At 46.6% G+C, this 13,602-nt stretch overlaps 1 protein-coding gene across 3 annotated transcripts in view; it reads right to left on the bottom strand.

Moving 5' to 3' along the window:
• Window positions 1–13,602, bottom strand: part of Tiam1 (TIAM Rac1 associated GEF 1) — a 351,773-nt gene that overhangs the window by 166,009 nt on the left and 172,162 nt on the right. For 2 of the 3 annotated variants that reach the window (XM_041678508.1, XM_041678509.1), the window contains one exon: window positions 12,967–13,149. The exons of the other annotated variant lie outside the window; for it this stretch is intronic. The gene's annotated coding sequence lies outside the window, so the exon portion shown is untranslated. The remainder of the gene's footprint in view (window positions 1–12,966; window positions 13,150–13,602) is intronic. 3 annotated transcript variants of the gene reach the window in all.

The following is a 13,602-nucleotide window of genomic DNA, read 5'->3' as shown; positions in this document are numbered from 1 at the left end:
TATAAGGTAAAACAGCCTTTGAAAAAAACAAAACAAAAACACCACTATAGTGATTATGAATAGTACCTCAGTGTGGTTTTGACTGGCATTTTTCTAATGATTCATGATATAGATTGTCTTTTTCGTGTGCTTATTCAGCCGCCTGTACATCCTCTGGAGAAATGTCAGTCTAAGCCCATTGCCCCTTTAGAGCTGGACTGTTCTCAGTCGCTGCTGAGTTTGATCTTGAATCACTGCATTCACAGCAGCCGGAGTTGGAAACAGGTAAAGGAAGCACAGTATGGACAATGTTGGGAAATGTGACAGCCAAAGAACAACGGGTTTCTGAGCCACGCAGCAGTGTGGACCGGCATGGCGCTAAGCGCAATAAACCAGAGAGAAAATGAACTGACAGAGGGAGCTCGCTTATCCAGAATAGGCAAACTGAAAACTGGAATGGAGGATTGAGGTTAGCAGGGCCTGCGGCAGGCTGGATGGAGTAGGACATGCAGAGTGATGGTTTCTGTTCGGGGGGGGATGGGAATCCTGGACACTGTGGTAACAATTGCAGTCACTCATTTGAAATGGTTTGTTTCGTTTCGGGCATATTTTAACACACACACAAATAATTCAGCACACTTCTATTTGCTTTAACTTTTAAGTAAAATTAGTCAAAAAGAATAGTTAAGAAAGTTTTAATGAGTGTCCTTTTCCATGATGGTTGAGTCTCTCAGACAAGTATGAGCCAGGAAACGACACTGAGGGTACATGGTACCAGGGGCTCTGGATAACCCCAGATGTACAGTGACTTCCACCTCACAGTGCCTCACCAGGTACAGAACTGTGAAGGTCATAGAAACCTCAGAGGGTTGCTGCAGAGAAGCAGGAAGTGATGAGGAAGAAATGCAAGAGGAAGAACTGGTTTGAGACAGTGTTCAACAAGAGTCCGTGACCAGCACCCATGCCTAGAGAGCATTCAACAAGTGCCCATGGCCGGCACCCGTGCCTAGAGACAGTTCAACAAGTGCCCGTGGCAGGCACCCATGTCTAGAGACAGTATTTAACAAGTGCCATGGCCAGCAACCATGCCTAGAGAGAGTTCAACAAGTGCCCGTGGCTGGTACCTGTGTGTAGAGACAGTACAGTGTTCAACAGGTGCCCGTGGCCGGCACCCGTGCCTAGAGAGAGTTCAACAAGTGCCAATGGCCGGCACCCGTGCCTAGAGACAGTTCAACAAGTGCCCGTGGCCGGCACCTGTGCCTCCAGTAGACACTGCACTCTGAAAGCACAATGCTGTTTTTTTCTGTGCTCTTAAAGCACGCCAGTAGAAAAATTTTAAAGTAAGCAAAAACTGTAAGAAACCACATTAACATAATTAATTATGAGAAAAATTAGCCCTCGCTGATACTCCATAAAAACCAGCTCGGGGCCAGAAACGGTAAAGCACATGTCATTATGTCTGACCACCTGAGTCTGGTCCCCAGCACCCACGGAAGAATACTCACATCCACGCATGGGGCCACTGAGACCGACGGGATCTGACTGCCCAAGAAGGGATCGCAGTACTCAAGTAGGAGACAAAGATTTCGTTTATTTTGCCACTCAAACAATAAAATAGATTTCTAGGCCATTTTCTTGATCTAATTACTTTCATTTAAAGAACACTCTCCCACCAACCATGGCCCCCTCCCCGGTATAAGGAGATCCTGGTAAACAAACAATACACCAACTTGACAATAAGGCTCAGAGCACAGTCCTGCCATGGAGTGCACCTCTGGATATACTCACGGGACCACAACCTTAAAAGAACAAGCATTCACCCTGTGCCTGCGCTAACAGGTACGTGTCTACCTTTAAGCCATGAAGATGGAATCCATACACGTATGACATGGAGGCCACATGAAAGAATCCTTTTCAATACTTCCTATTGCTTTCTTTGACACACAAATGTCAAGAAAGACAACGCTGGGTTGTAAAATCAATGGCACACTTGATACTGGCTGCTGGAAAGTTCTGTAAATGGAGCTAAAGATTTTCTGTTTAAAAATCAAAGATGCCCACTCCTTTGCGAACTGTGTACACACACTTCACACCCTGCCAAGTGTTTCTCCCCACTTGTCAGGCAGCGGCCCTTGATCTCAGCGAGAAGAGCCCCAGCCTCCCTCCCACGGGCCAGCAGCTGAATTTCCCACTGCTAATGGCAAGACCAGTCCACTTCCTCGTGCCTTTGTTCTGCTTTGCTCTTCTGATGGACAAACCCCATGCCTCCTTTGTCGGAAAGCAATGGCTCTCTCCAGCTTGTTCTATTATCCTAACGTACAGGGGATGCATTCGGGAGGGAGAGCATTTGGGTACAAGGGAGCCCCGGGCTACTAACTAAAAATTACTTATTACCAGCTGGGCAGGCAGCTGACATTTCAAAGGCACTGCCTACCTAGCTGCATAGCAAACCAAAAGGATGGGGGGAAAAAAACCAAACCGCCTCACCAGCCATCTGTACCGTCCCCAGTCCACACCATGCAGCGCCAGAAACCCCCCAGTGAGGCCATGAACGGGACAGAAGAAGGGACAATGCTGCCGACAATGCTGCCGAGCTGGGTTGAGACTGCACTCCTGCGCCTATCCGCTAAGGCATCCCCACCAGGAAACACTTGCAGAGAATGTCTCATGCCAGATGAAAGGCAAGGTCGGGGTGCAAAACGCTTGTTACTCAGCTGGCCCCAGAGGCTGTCCCTCCAAGTTTTCGTGCAGCCGTGATGAAAGGGATTTCCCTCTACCCTTCCTTACCTTCCAGTCATGTGAGGCTTAATTAATATGCACTCGGGGTTTTAAGATCACTAGATGAAAAGGGGAGCAGATGTGAATGGTATTATTATTTTGTTCAAAGTAGACTGGTCCACTAACATCTGCGGACAAGCTTACCACATGCCACTTAAAACACACAACAGGCTCAGATGCCAAAAATTTCAGGTTTGTGTTTCTGAAGGCATCCAAGGTCTGCATATATTTTCAGGCCTTGATTTCGGATGCGGCTCCTGTCTAACCAGAAAGGGAAGTGCACACTGGGTAAGGGTCAACAGTAAGGCTGGAGCTGGAGGGGGCAAGGCAGAGGGTGGAGAGGAAGGTAAATGAACACTGGGCTGCAGAGAACCGTAAATTCTCTTCAAGCATTTTTCATCTACCCTTGAACTCCTTATAGAATTCTTCAACTAACTCCCCGCACATGAAAGCCCCTTTTCTTACCAACTTTAAAGACAGAGATTTATGCCTAAAGAAGCTAAAATTTTATTAATACAGATCCAATGGCACCAGGAGGATCAGGCTGTGCGTGCAATAACAAAATTTAATCAGTGCTTAGAAATACGGATGGCTAGGAGCAGGGGTCCAAATATGGAAGCTATTTGGTCCACCCTCAGCTCAGGAGCCTATTAACACCTGAATCAGATGAGAACTCCTCACGCCACAGTTCTCAAGAGGCTTCCACTACACCACACCCCTCTTACCCGTGTACCCTTGACTTTCTCCCTTGATCTAGCCAACCAAGCCTCAGGGATCCCCCTGATAATTCCCCAGAATCACAGGCCCAGCCCTCTGTCCTCTGTTCCCAGAAAAGCTTGTTCCCTTACACTTAGGCATTCTTGGTAGAGTGTCACTACAAGGGAGCCCTTCCTATTTAACCTTTCTACTCGGAAGTCTTTTCTTCTCTGATCTCCATGGTGACTGTCACCTTCCAGGTGGCACATGCGCCAAAGACTCTCTGTCTTCCTCCAGAATGCCAGGTACAAGCGGGGAGGGAGATTCTTCTAGACCTAGAGACTGGTACCTCATAGCTATGAGGTTGCCAGGACAAAGGCCATTCTTGTCCTATCTCTATTCTGCAGGAACAGAAACAATTCTTGACGTAGAAACTTCTCATGCTGCCTAGCAACTGCTGTCCAAGCAGAAGGTCTCAGGGGGCTTAAGAATTAACACAGGTCAAGCAATCGACTCTTGGCTGGATCATCTGGGGAGAATTCAGGGGTGCATCTTCTCAGCTTGGGTTTCTACATTGTTGCTATGTTCTAAAATTTTATTATATAGATCATTTTAGGTTCATAGTAAAAGTACAGAGATTTTTTTTCATAGACTTGGTTTTATAAAAATAGACCCCTCCCCCTCCACCCACATACCTACTAGGGAAGGATATCTGTTGGAAGCCAATGAACCCACATGACACATCGTTATTCCCGAAAATCCTACACTAACGTTACTCTGGAAGTCGCTCATTCTCGAGGTTTGGACAGGAATCGTACGTATCATGTATTTGCTGGACTACCCAATCTACCCAGTTTCCTACCTAGCCATCCCTCCCTGCTCCCCAATCCCTAACAATTAAATCTAAGGCTCTTCCAGGCTTTTTCGTGGCTTGCTCACTTCTTTTTAGCACTGTGAAGTATGCTACTGCATGAGGTAGATACCCACCTACTGAAAGACATCTTGGTCGCCTCCGAGTTTGGACAATCCCGAGTAAAGTGGTCATGAGCCACATGTGCAGGGTTTTGCACAGGGCTTTTTATGGGAAAGACGTACAGAAAGAAAATGCAAAGAATGGTCTTACTAAGCCTAAGACAAAATGAGCTTCACACTCTCTAGAAAGCCGCCTCTTTCTAAGAACACTTGACAAATTAAATCTGGCAATGAGTCTGGTTTTAGCTTTACACACAGATGAAGCCATCCCTAACATGATGCTTTCTTCCCAAGTACTTCAAATATATTTATAAGCCCTAAATGTGAAGTGAGATTCAGATACTGCCCTTTGTACCTATTAAATTAAATGCATCTGCAGAACAAAATGATTCATTTCCCTGCATGTGACCCTGAACACAAGACCGAACAGGGGGGATGTTGAAAGACCCAAGTGGCTGTGCCACTTCAAACACACAACCAGATGGCCAGAATAGATTTCCACACAAAAGACCCCTGGAAGTCTCTGGAACTAGGTACAGGGAAGTAGGCATTTAGTCAACCAATTACGTCTCAACAACTGCTTACTAACGATTAAACAAGAGGCAGGAATCGGGCAGGGGTAGCAGTTCAGCAGTAAAACATTTATCTAGCATCCATGAGGCCAGGAGTCCATCTGAACCAACACCAAAAGTAACAGACAGACAGATAGGCAGGCAGACGGTCTTCAACATATAGGCAGCTTGGATCACAGGGGCCAAAAGTACGGGAAAAGTGAGCTTCATCAAAACAGACTGCAGGTCACAGAATAAATTGTTCTCATGACCATTAGAAAAAGCTGAGGAACAGGACCTGCATGGGGAATGGTGGAGGCATGGTATCTGAGGACAGAATCATATCATATGAAATGACAGGCCAAAAAAAGTTGCTTAATTTCCAAAGTAAAATTTTATTCTTAGGACAAAGGACCCTAAACCATCACTTGCCCAGGACCACGAACCCCAGACACAGGAAGGAGTTTAATAATCCCAATTCGAGGCAATAGAAGGCCTTGCTCCTAACTGTCCGAACCCTCGGGAAGGCGGACACCAGACAAGAGAATTCAAAATCTGGGCTGACCCAGACATCCCTGTTTAGATGGCAGAGTGTGGTCACTGAATGAGTCCATCTGTAGGAATAAGTGTCACTCACGTGACAGAGAAAGGAGGCTGGTGATCTGGATTTTACCCCTGTTCAATGCACTCTTCAGGAGGGGACCAGCCAACACCTGGGCCTGCCTTTGGCTAACTGCAAAGTCCAGTGAGGTTGTTAGCCTTGCATAATGTATCCAATTACTGAAGGAGAGCAAGTTACCCACTCTTGTGTTTCCCTCAGCTGGCAAGCGACTAAATAGTGTCTTTTCCCATTTGGGTAATTTCTCTCCTGATGAAAATTACTTCCAGATCCCGGGTTTTCCGTGGTTTCCATTTTCAACCTACATAAAGCCTCTTAGTCCTGGGGCAGAAGGGAAGGGAAGGAAGAGAACACAAAATTTTAAACATGGCACACACACACGAACGTAAACTCCAGCCACAGAAGCAGGGTCTGATGAATAAGGTCAAGAAAAGGCTGTGTCTTAGCACACTGGTGTCCACACACAAGGCCTTAGGTAGTGGCTTTGTGCTGGCTTGCTTGTGAGCTCACTTGTAGGTCACACACATGGTGAGCTATGCTGTTCTCAAACAGCAATTCTCCTGCCTCGACCTTCAACCACTGAGTAACTGGATCACAGGGATGAACCATAAGCCAATATATCTGCTTTTTGGTTCCACCACGTTAGAAAAAAACTCTGTAAAGGATGGGACTTTCATCCCTGGCCAACAAGGTAGTCAAAATCAGAAGCAGGAAGTGCCCAAGTGGAAAGAACGTGAGTCTCTTGACTTTGCCTTTTTCCAATGAACACTTTCCGATATTTCACTAAATAAATACCAACCAGCAAATAAGAGTAATCATTTTATCCAAATATAAGTAACTAAGAATGTCGTAAAACAAAAAGACAAGAACAAGATATGGGAAAGGGACCTAGACAGGAGGACTACCCGGTGGTGGGAGAGGAAAGAGGAGGTGAAGATAATCAGAAACCATGGCATAGCTGTATGAAATTGTCTAAGAACACAATTAATACAAAAGGAAGAATTGTTCTGTCTTGAGGAGTGATTTCTAGCAAAATCAATAGCAGCACTGGACCTACAGGGAAGAAAATGTTGAGAGCACTGCCAGGGAGCTGTGCAATAAAACTCCCACACTTAGATCCTTAATAGTCTCACCAGGGACCTAAACAAATAGCCCATCCACTGGGCCTGCGTGTCCAACAACATAAGAATGGATTTTTGAGATGTGGTATCAACACGAATCATTTTTTTTTTCATTTATAAAGAAAAACAAAGTCTGGAAATAACCACATGAATCAAGTTAAGCCAGTCTCAGAGAAGTGAGTATGTGGTTCCTAGATTTTATGCAGATATATAAAATTATGTGCATATATACATGACATAAAAATCCCTAAGAGAAAAAAACAGGACTAACAGGGCAGGGCAGAATGAGGAAAAGCAGGGTGGGGGAGAAGGAGAAATGTGTGCAATGTAAGATACATACATGTATGAGAATGTCTTCATGTAACACAGTACCATGTGCAATGAATATACACAATGGAAAACCAATTTAAAGTGCACTGGGTTGGATCTTTTTAAGACTAAATGGCCTCTTAAGTACATGTGCACACTAGATTACTGTAATCACTGAGAAAAAAGAAAGCAGAAATAGTATACCAAAAGTCCAGATAGGCTGCTTGTCCCGACTTGAAATAAATACAGGTACACCCCCCAATTTATGATGAAGCTACTTCCCAATTACACCTATCGCCTTAAGTCAAAAGCACATTTGCTACGCCTGACCTACTGAGCATCACAGCTTAGCATTGCTGCACACTGTGGACCCTTGCATTCTTCCCTGGTGACTGAGTAGATGACAGTGAGCTGTCTGTCATTCGTCAGTGCTGCCCAACACTGATACCAAAGACATGAGCTATGGACACTCCCAGACCATAGAAAGCCCCAAATTTGCAATTCCAAAGGCGGTCTGAACTGTTGTAAAACTGACAACTCTAAGCCCAACCAGCCTACTTCTGGGGCCATGTGTCCTGAAGATAAATGGGTCGTTCTACACATACCGAAAGATGACAGCATCCTTAGTAATCCCCCATCTTCAGCCCTCACAGTTCTCTGGCTAATGTCCTGACTCACCCATCCTTCTCAGAGGCTCGCCCTCCTCCTCTCCTCACAGTATCCCCTGGAGAGGGGTAGCTGCCCATCACACATCACTGAATCTCCTGAGGGCATCTCCGGAGGCCACACTCACAGCCATATAACAAGTTGTTTGTTAAAATAATCAATGAACTCGCCAAATTCACCCTCTTAGAAAGATTCCTATGAAGCACAGCAAATAGCTGCCGCTCGCCCTGAATGCACAGCCATGATTTGACCCACTGGGACTTCTGTAAGTGCATATCAATAGTTCTCAGCCCAAGGCTGAATCGCAGGAGCTTGCAGTGGACTCGAGACTTCTTCCACCGTGGTTGGAGGCCATGCTTGGCTTGCAAGCGGCCTATGGCAGCAGCCTCTACTGTACCCTTCAAAGCTTAGAGCCTGTAAAGCCGTTTGATGCTCACCCACTGCCAACCCTCGCTGTTTCTTTCAGCATTCTGCCCTTTCACACCCTCCCTGTCTGGATTCTCCTCTTCATTATCATACTTCATTTGTTTTTTTCACCAAAGCCTTTGGTCCTCGTTACACAGACTGATGCAGTTTAATCAGCGGGAAACACACTGATAAGCGCTGCTCTGCTCCCCACTGACTGCCTGGGATTATAGGTGGCCTCCCCTGAGCCTGACCCAGGTTACAGGGAGAGATCAGCCCCCCCCCTCCCCTTGCAACCGTGAAAGTAATGACAAGCAGCCCCTCTGCCACCCCCACTCCGGTTCATTCACTCCTGTAAGGAAATCAAACTCTGCAGAGCATCAGTTAAGGCCTGTGCTCTGTGCTCTCTGGCTTGTTCCCAAGTTAAACACTTATGTAAATCCCATGCCACTGCTGTCGGGACTGAACACGGACCAGGACACCCAGCGTTTCTGGAGTTTTCCTTCTGTTTACCCACTGTCAAGTGGGTATTTCCCAGGCAGCCTGTCCTCCTCCTACAGAGACTGGCTGCAACCACTCTACCCCCACCCAGGCAACCAAATGTGACATCAAAGGAGCTCCGGAATAGCCATCTGTCCCTGCCACGCCAATGTTTATGCAATGTGGGCAGGAGAGGGACAAGCCAGGAGAAGAGTATCCCAAGCATCCAACCCAAAGCACCAACATCCTAAACCGTATATACCACCGACCGATACCACTCAAGACCAAGATGGTCTCCTGCTCCTTGAAAAGACTAGAAACTAACAACCTTTTCTGAGGGAACTCAAAGAGCCAGCTCAATCCACTCCACCTGTGGACAAACATCTAAAACTAAAGTGAGATTCCTAATTCTGCAGTTTTTCAAATATCATCGTACCCACTCCCTGAGCCATACCTAGTCATGGTGTTTCAAGCAACACTGACTTTAACCAAATCACAAAACACGAAAGACCTTGGCGGCATAGAAATGAACACAAAGGTTCCGCATTCTACAGTCAATGTGACATCACCATCAAAGGCGCCGATTCTCTCTAGAGTTAGCTTGACATCATCATCATCTTCATCATCATCATCAAAGGCGCTGATTGTCTCTAGAGTTAATTTGACATCACCATCATCATCACCAAAGGTCCTGGTTCTCTCCACAGTCAACGTGACATCACCATCAAAGGCGCTGATTCTCTCTAGAGTTAATTTGACATCATCATCAAATGATGATGTTCTCTCTAGGACTGAAGGTCAGTGCACAAGGGGACAGAAGTCAGATAAAGTGTGATGATGAGTTCAGTCAAAGAGACTCACACATGCCACAGCCCCCTGTGCCCACCTCTCCACATCCACACATCTACCCAACTGAACACACTTGAAAAGAACAATGTGCATCTGTGCAACACAAGTACAGGTGTGTTTTTGTCATTATTCTCTAAGCAATAATGTGTAACAACTGATTTCATAGCACATATACAGTATTAGGCATTATTAGTATTGAGAAACGAGTTACAGCAAAACAAGATGATCCTTCTGCTTACTTGGTTTGGTTAGGTTTTGGTCTTTCTCTTAAATTTGATAGGGGATGTTACAAGGGCAGAGGGCAGATATTAGGAGATGAGGAGATAAGTGGGACCAATAGTTTAAAAAAAGAATGTAATATACTCAAATGATTGTTTTTTGTTTTTTTGTTTTTTGTTTTTTTTTTTCGAGACAGGGTTTCTCTGTAGCTTTGGAGCCTGTCCTGGAACTCCCTTTGTAGACCAGGCTGGCCTGGAACTCACAGAGATCCACCTGCCTCTGCCTCCCGAGTGCTGGGATTACAGGCGTGCGCCACCACCACCCGGCCAAATGATTGTTTTTTTTTTTTTTTAAAAAAAAAAAAACCAGCAAAAACAGGACAAAACACACAGTGCCATAGGGGCTTGAAGGTCTGCGCATTTTGAGACCCAGAGTCCCTACTCTGACTGAGAGTACTTAGCAGAATGCCAGGTACACAGTAGGTGCTCAGTGTGTGTAGTGTATTTATTTATTTAGAGATCAGGTCTCACTAAGTAGCTAACCTGGAACCCACTATGAAGACCAGGCTGGCTTCAAACTCACAGAGATCAGCTTGTTTTTGCCAGGATTAGATGTGTGTGCCACCATGCCCAATATGTCGTCTCTTTGCAGCTGCCTTCTAACTTCCTGGCTAGCCATCTTTCCACCACCTTACAAAGAGGGACACACCCAGAAGTTAGAACATGTCTGGCATTTTGCTGAGAAACTGCGATGGAATATGGCTGGCCACCAGATAAAGCACAACACACTGCATTCCAACTGACATCTTTGGTATCTTTCAAAAGGCGGAATGGAGTGAAAAGCTTGGCAAGTTTGTCTTCCCATTTCCATGGAACACGCTTAGCCACAGGCCTGAGCACTGGGAGCGACTGGATGGCTATTCATCATGTAAACCTGCTGCGGTTCCCTTGGGGTGGATGGCTGGGCCCTGCACTCAAAGCCAAGGGATGATGCATCCCTCACCAAGCTCAGCTGGAACAGCTGCAGTGTGAAAACACACGGGCTCGGACAAGCACAGACTCCCTCCAGGTCCGCCCCTTGCTGCCTTTTAAACTGGCTCTTTCTCCTTGGTGCTTCCCCTCGGTTGAAGAGCTTAGGAACAAACCTGACATTTCTCCGGATGTCTTTGAGCCGATTTTAGGTGATCTCAAAAGAGTTCCTAGATCCTCGCTACATGGACAGAGCCCTAAAGATTTGTAAGTCACTTTTAGGAAGGAAGGTACTCAAGAGGAAGAGTGGACAAGCAACACTGGGATCTGAGACTAGAAAGGTCGGAGGGCCTAGAGTAAGAAGGCAGCAGAGGGAGGTGGACCCACCTTTGGGAGCGATAACTAGTGACTGAGCAGAGAACTGGGGGAGACTGCTCCAGGGGGATGCATGATAAGACAGCATGCCCCGAGACACAGCTCGGGAGACAGATCCAAAAGCAGCCTCTCCTAAAGCACCCCAGTACCCCTCACAGCCACTGGTATCCATGCAATGGACAGTTTGAGTGAAAGGACAAGCAGCCCCACAGTAGAGGAGACCCAGGAGCACCTCAGGAGACCGAACTGTGGAGCTAGAAGACCAGGGTTTACACCCAAGTTCTGTCATTTCCCAACTTTGCTGCTCTAGACAACTGAGTTGAGACAAAGACAAGACTGTTCGCACGGTGTGCTGGGTCAGGGAGGGAAGGAAGCCACAGGAAGTCACGACAAGGTGAAACTTTGGCTTGGGACAGGAGCACCTTCCTAGTGGATAGCTCTTACAAAGGATGAAAAGGAGAATTGAAAATTGCTGGGTATTGATCAAAGGAGAGCCAAGTCTTCCCAAGGAAGCCCTCCCACAGAAAGAGACTAGCACTTGCTGGGAGCAATTTGCATGAAAGGGGACAGACCATCAGGGTGCACTATGACACAGATGCAGTTGTTGCTGACGTCACCTCTACCTCTCAAAAAGAGTCACAACCCAATTAGGTTCACATGGTGCTAGGTAAACACCCAAGAAGAAGCTTTCTCCAGCAGCTGCAGGGCTCGTCAGAGGGGTGTGGCTAGGGCTGGCTCTGGGTTCTGGCTTGGAGGAGCAGCAGGCAATACTGGAAGAACAGGTTACAGCAGGACCCACTAGCAGGACCTAGAATGCTGGAGGGAAACCTTAGAAGCTGCGGGGGGTCGGTCAGGCCTCAGGAAGCAGCTGTCTTTGTGGTTCCATTTTGTTCAAAGTCAGCAGCCCCCAGTATCTTACCAAAACCTGCTTAACATTAAAAAAAAAAAAATGCTCAACGTAGCATCACCAAGGCTTCGGTAAGTTAGTGAGCAGCAGGCAAACTTGGGAATAACTGCAACTTCATATCGCTCAAAAGCTCCACTTAAAAACTATTTATTTCATGTGTATGAGTTTTGTCTGCATATATGTAAGCATACTACATGCGTACCAGGCATCTGTGGAGGCCAAAAGGCAGCACTGAGTACCGTGGAACTAGAATTATGTACAGTGCGAGCTGCCACATGGGTGCTGGGAATTGAGCCTGGGTCCTCTGAAAAAGCAGCCAGTGCTCTTAAACAGTGAGCTATGGATGGGTCAACCTTTCCCAAGTGCCTTTTGGTGTTAATCATTCTCTCCCAATGAAATTCATGGGAACTACAGAGACCACTGTCCTCATTTGCAGAGCGAAAACCAGAAAAGTACATAGCCCTTTTTGTTGGACCTCCAAAGAGGGAAGGAAGAAGTTTTTTCAAAGCCTTTCTCCTCTACATGACTCAGAACACGCAGGTTTAGCCCTAGATCCCTTCTGGTAAAGCTCCAGACTCATCACACAATAAGATGAAGGTGTCCAGTGTGACCACATGGGTGATTCCCCCATAAAATGGCATGCTTTTTCCAAGCACATTTTGCAGGTAGAGGACTGAGCCTCTCTCATTTAACGTGATTCTACAGGCAACACACACGCTGGGACACCAAGTTTCCTCCTGTGCCATCAGATCTGTTCTTTCTTCCCTTTCCTAGCTCCAGACAAGCAGGCAAAGGGGAAGCCAGGCACAAAGAGGTAGGGAGTCAACCTCTGACGTCTACAAAACAACGTAAGAGTGGCAAGAACCCACCAAGCCTGCGCTCCTGAGAATCTGAAGCCTCTGATTCCACGTGATCCCATGTGAGGAGACCGGTAGCCTCCTTCCCGCCAAGACCAGTCACCAATACCACACTTTCCACTGTCCCAAAACAGCAGTCTAAGGAGCAGTCTGAGACAATAAAGACTTAAAGGTCAACAGCTTATTCTCCAGTCTCAGGCAAACACCACACTTACCCCAGGCCAAAGGGAAGAGCCTTCACTAGGGTCTCCAGAGGTGCCATCTGAAGGGGCTGCTCACTTCCTGAGAGAGGGACTGTAATTCAGAACATCATAGTCTCTGGAACTTGTGTGCCCTTCCTCTTTCTCTGTTTTGCTTTCAGGTCTAGAGAGGTGGGTTTCAGTCCACAACGGTTCTACCTGTCAGAGAAAATTTAAAAAAAAAAAATGGGTTTAGGCTAATTTTGCATGTATTTCACGAACACTCATAACTGTGTAACTGTTTGCTCCAAGATGAAAACATGCCATCCTGCAGGGAAGTTTCAGAAAGCCCCCGACACCGACCAGATTCACTAGAACCCTTCCTGCCAGGCTAAGCAGTAAAAGCTGCCAAGAAGTCCGAGACCAGACCAGCTGCCTGGAAAGCAAGCCTTAAACCAGAGATACCTGGAAAGGACGCTTGCTCTCCAACCTGTTGAGCTAGCTGTAGGCTGTGCAGTGTGCTCCAGGTTCCCAGCTTCATGAACTGTCACTCACACTGGGGTGGGCTTTGGTGATGCAGCTGTCTTGTGAGTCATTTCTGCTCCTGGAAGTAACCTCTCACCCATATTCCTGTAAGTGACCCCAGTAAAACTCATTGGTTCACCAAGCAGG

This window comes from Microtus oregoni, unplaced genomic scaffold (assembly GCF_018167655.1).
Source record: "Microtus oregoni isolate MIOR12 unplaced genomic scaffold, Mior012 000030F_ref0000283, whole genome shotgun sequence".
Lineage (NCBI taxonomy): Eukaryota > Metazoa > Chordata > Mammalia > Rodentia > Cricetidae > Microtus > Microtus oregoni.
Note: the sequence above shows the minus strand (reverse complement) of the source record. Positions and strands in the feature narration are given on the sequence as shown.